This window comes from Oryx dammah, unplaced genomic scaffold (assembly GCF_014754425.2).
Source record: "Oryx dammah isolate SB20612 unplaced genomic scaffold, SCBI_Odam_1.1 HiC_scaffold_11203, whole genome shotgun sequence".
NCBI classification, from domain to species: Eukaryota; Metazoa; Chordata; class Mammalia; order Artiodactyla; family Bovidae; genus Oryx; species Oryx dammah.
Window position 1 is genome coordinate 4,382,000 of NW_024080596.1, and position 5,534 is coordinate 4,387,533.

The 5,534-nt window shown below is 40.5% G+C and overlaps 1 non-coding gene across 1 annotated transcript; it reads right to left on the reverse strand.

The window, feature by feature from the left end:
* Nucleotides 1-702: 702 nt before the first annotated feature.
* On the reverse strand, nt 703-811 carry LOC120860824. Its single transcript, XR_005720439.1, has one exon. It is a non-coding gene; the product is annotated as a U6 spliceosomal RNA (small nuclear RNA).
* Between the last annotated feature and the right edge of the window lie 4,723 nt (nt 812-5,534).

Sequence of the window (5,534 nt, forward strand, 5' to 3'; positions counted from 1 at the left end):
CAGAGACATTACTTTGCCAACAAAGGTCCATTTAGTCAAGGCTATGGTTTTTCCAGTAGTCATGTATAGATGTGAGAGTTGGACTGTGAAGAAAGCTGAGCGCCAAAGAATTGATGCTTTTGAACTGTTGTGTTGGAGAAGATTCTGGAGAGTCCCTTGGACTGCAAGGAGATCCAACCAGTCCATTCTAAAGGAGATCAGTGCTGGGTGTTCTTTGGAAGGACTGATGCTAAAGCTGAAACTCCAGTACTTTGGCCACCTCATGCAAAGAGGTGACTCATTGGAAAAGACTCTGATGCTGGGAGAGATTGGGGGCAGGAGGAGAAGGGTACGACAGAGGATGAGATGGCTCGATGGCATCACTGACTCAATGGATGTGAGTTTGAGTGAACTCCGGGAGATGGTGATGGACAGGGAGGCCTGGCGTGCTGCAATTCATGGGGGTCACAAAGAGTCAGACAAGACTGAGTGATTGAACTGAACTGAACTGATGCCTTCTTCGGATAAATGTCTGTTTAGTTCTTTTGCCCACTTTTTGATTGGGTTGTTCATTTTTCTGGTATGGAGCTACGTGAGCTACTTGTATATTTTGGAGATTAATTCTTTGTCAGTTGTTTCATTGGCTATTATTTTCTCCTATTCTAAAGGCTGCCTTTTCACCTTGCTTACAGTTTCCTTAATTGTGCAAAAGCTTTTATGTTTAAAAATATGATAGACTTCATGAATTTGCATATCATCCTTGCACAATGGGCATGCTAAACTTCTCTGTATCATTCCAATTTTTTAGTATATGTGCTGCTGAAGTGAGCATGATATCTCTGCTTTTCAATACGTTGTCTAGGTTTGTCATAGCTTTTCTTCTAAGGAGCAAGCATCTTTTAATTTCATGGTTGCAGTCCCCATCCACAGTGATTTTGGAGAAAGTTTCTTTTAATTTCATTGCTGTTCACAATGATTTTGGAGCCCAGGAAAATAAAAATTCTATCCTGTTTATATTGTTTCCCCATCTATTTGCTATGAAATGATGGGACTTGATGGCATGATCTTAGTTTTTAAATATTCAGTTTTAAACCAGCTTTTTTCACTGTACTTTTTCATCTTCATCAAGAGGCTCTTTGGCTCCTCTTTGCTTTCTGCCATAAGGGTGGTGTCATCTGCATATCTGAGGTTATTGATATTTTTCCTGGCAATCTCGATTCCAGCTTGTGCTTCATATAGTCCAGCATTTCTCATGATATGCTCTGCATATAAGCTAAATAAGCAGGGTGACACTATACAGCCTTGATGTATTCTTTTCCCAAATTTGAACCAATCTGTTGTTCCATGTCTGGTTCTAACTGTTGCTTCTTGACCTACATACAGGTTTCTTAGGAGACAGATAAGCTGGTATGGTTTTCCATCTCTTTAAGGATTTTTCATAGTTTGTTGTGATCCACATAGTCAAAGGCTATAGCATAGTCAATGAAGCAGAAGTCGATGTTTTTCTGGAATTTCCTTCTTTTTCTATGAGCCCACTGATGTGATCACTGGCCCCTCTGCTTTTTCTAATCCTATTTGTACATATGGAACTTCTCAGTTCACATATTGTTGAATTCTAACTTTAAGAATTTTGAGCATTACCTTGCTAGAATGTGGAATGAATGTAATTGTGTAGTAGTTTGAACATTCTTTGATATTGCCCTTCTTTGGGATTGGAATGAAAACTGACCTTTTCCAGTCCTGTGGCCACTGCTGAGTTCTCCCAATTTGCTGGCATGTTGAGTTCAGCATTTTAACAGCAACAACTTTCAAGATTTAACACAGCTCAGTGGGAATTCCATCACCTCCACTAACTTTGTTCATAGTAATGCTTCCTAAGACCCTCTTGACTTCACTTTCCAGAATGTCTGGCTCTAGATGAGTGACAACACCATTGTGGTTATCTGGGTCATTAACCTTTTTTGGTGTAGTTCTGTGTATTCTTGCCACCTCTTCTTAATATCTTCTGCTTTTGTTAGGTCCTCACCTTCTTGATTTTTTTCTTGGGGATGATTTTGTTCACTACCTCCTCTACAATGTTATGGACCTCTGTCCACAGTTCTTCAGGTACTCTGTCCATCAGATCTAATCCTTTGAATCTGTTTGTCACTTGTACTGTATAATCATAAGGGATTTTATTTAGGTCATACCTGAATGGCCCAGTAGTTTTTCTTAATTTCTTCTATGTAAGCCTGAATTTCACAGTAGGGAGTTCATGATCTGAGTGGCAGTCAGCACCCAGTCTTGCCTTTGCTGTCTATATATAGCTTCTCCATCTTCAACTGCAAAGAATAAAATCAATCTGATTTCAATACTGACCATCTGATGATGCCCATGTGCAGTCATCTCTTGTGTTGTTGGAAGAGGGTATTTGCTATGACCAGTGTGTTCTTTTGGTAAAACTCTGTTAGCCTTTGCCTTGCTTCATTGTGTACTGTAAAACCAAACTTGCCTGTTACTCAGGTATCTCTTGACTTTCTACTTTTGCTTTCTAGTCCCCTATGATGAAAGGACTTTTTTTTTTTTTTTGGTGTTAGTTCTAGAAGGTCTTATAGGTCTTCATAGAACCATTCCACTTCAGCTTCTTTGGCATTAATTGCTGGGGCATAGATTTGGATTACTGTGATGTTGAATGATTTGCCTTGGCAATGAACCAAGGTCATTCTGTCATTTTTGAGACTGCACCCAAGTACTGCATTTCAGACTCTTTTGTTGACTATGAGGGCTATTCCATTTCTTGTAAGGGATTGTTACTCACAGTAGGATATATAATGGTCATCCAAATTTAATTGCCCATTGCTGCCCATTTTATTTCAAGAATTCCTAAAATGTCAATGTTTAATCTTGCTCTCTCCTGTTTGACCCCTTCCATGTTATTACCTTGATTCATGGTCCTAATATTCAAGGTTCTTATGCAATATTGTTCTTTACAGCATTGGACTTTACTTTCACCACCAGACACATCCAAAACTGGTGTTTCAGCTTTGTCTCAGCCTCTTTATTCTTTCTGGAGCTGTTTTTTTCAGATCCTCCCTAGTAGCATATTGGATACCTATAGACCCGTGGATTCATCTTTCAGTGTCATGGGGGAACAGAGACATTACTTTGCCAACAAAGGTCTGTCTAGTCAAGGCTATGGTTTTTCCAATAGTCATGTATGGATGTGAGAGTTGGACTGTGAAGAAAGCTGATCACCGAGAATTGATGCTTTTGAAATGTAGTGTTGGAGAAGACTCTGGAGAGTCCCTTGGACTGCAAGGAGATCCAACCAGTCCATTCTAAAGATCTGCCCTGGGTGTTCTTTGGAAGGACTGATGCTAAAGCTGAAACTCCAGTACTTTGGCCACCTCATCCAAAGAGGTGACTCATTGGAAAAGACTCTGATGCTGGGAGGGATTGGGGGCAGGAGGAGAAGGGGATGACAGAGGATGAGATGGCTGGATGGCATCACCGACTCGATGGACATGAATTTGAGTGAACTCCGGGAGATGGTGATGGACAGGGAGACCTGGCGTGCTGCAATTCATGGGGTCACAAAGAGTTGGACACGACTGAACAACTTAACTGAAATGAGCTGATGGAGTTCTCAAGGCAATAATGCTGAAGTGGTTTGCCATTCCATTTTCCAGTGAACCACACTTTGTCAGAATTCTCCACCATGACTCATCTGTTTTAGGTAGCCCTACATGGCATGGGTCATAGTTTCACTGAGTTATAGAAGACTGTGATCATTGTGATCACTTTGGTTAGTTTTCTGTGATTGTGGTTTTCATTCTGTCTGCCCTCTGATGGATAGGACTAAGAGGCTTGTGCAAGCTTTCTAATGAGAGGGACTTCTATGAGGAAAGCTGGTCTTTCTCTGGTGGATAGGGCTAAGTTCAATAAATCTGTAATCCAATATTCTGCTAATGGAAAGGGCTATGCTCACTCCCTGTAGTTTGTCCTGAGGCAGCCTAGTCCTAGAGTCTGTAGTCTCTATGGTAAGTCTATTGTCTCTATGATAGGCCTAATGGTAATTTCCTCCAAGACAACCTATGCCAACACACTGCACATCCCAGGACAACTTCTGCCAGTGACGCTAACCCTTCTTTTCCTATGTAAAAGTGCTTTCCACTACATTTTAGGAAATCAAAAGATCAACCTCAATTTCCATGTCCTTTTGTTGAGAATGCCCTATGGAGTTTTCTACATACCTTAGTTGAGTATATGAATACATAGAAATCTCCATATGACATTCTCAACCAACAGTAGAAATGTTTCACCCTGGCTTAGTAACAGTAGTGAACCATTAATATTGATGTTGATTAGTCTCTAAGTCTGTGTCCAACTGTTTTGTGACCCCATGGACAGTAGCCCATCCTGCCAGTTTCTTCTGTCTGTGGTATCTCCCAGATAAGAACACTTGGAATGTGTTGCCATTTCCAGGCGATCTTTCTTACCAGGGATCGCGTCCATGTCTCCTGCATTGGCAGGCCAATTCTTTACCACTGAGCCACCTGGAAAGCCCCAGGAAGCCATTTCACCTAAATCTAACGGAGAACAAGAGTGAGTGGTCATCAAATGGGGAAGATTAGCTGGTTAGAACAGCATGACAGAAGGGTAGCCTTGTGGAAGAGAGTGCAGCCAATCCATAATGATGTCGAAAGGGGAAAAACACCAAGAGAAGGAATACCCTAACTTCTTTCACCTTTTACTCTTAATATCTTGTAGGTTCCTCCCATTGGCTAACCTGTCAGAAGTTAGACGTCAAGGGAGTCCGCAAGTCCATGGAGATCTAAACTGGGAGCAAAATAAAATAAGATGTAAAAGGATGAAAATATATCTAGGTGGAAAAAAAAAGAAGATATCCAGTACATTACATCAATAAAATGTGTACAGTTCATCATAATGTGTCATATTTGGACAGAAAAAGTACTTTTGGAAATGTCCCATGTATCATCATCAACCCTTTTTGGTGTTTTATGCTGGCTGTAGCTTAATTATCTGGTAACTTAAGGATATGTGTGAGAGTATTACTTTTTTTAGATATTCGGGAACTACTTACAGAGCAATGAGCAAGTAGTACTTAGACAACATGGTGAATGATAAAGGGTGTATTATTTTAAGCCTGTGGGGAAACTGACAAATGCCTAAAACATAGGCATTAAAATCTCTGCAAGGATGAGGGAGACAGGATACTTAGCTCCCTGAGAGACATTGGTGTATGATCTACTGGTGAAGACAAAGGAGTCTTCCTAAGATGTAGGGAAAAAAAAAACAAAAACAAAAAAACAAAACCTCTCCAGGCATCAAGATAAAGACCCTGGCCATTGGAAGTTGGCCAGATCACATGAAGTTTGAAGAATGGGGGTAGGACACTCTGGTGTCTGCTGCTTCTGGCTGACATGCCACAAGTACACAATCACCAGTTACAGAGTTGAACATGTATGTACTGCTTGATATTTAAAATTAGCTTTAGAGAATATGGGTATTGAATAAATTCTTAAAAGTCCTATCTAATTGTAGTGACAGCAAAC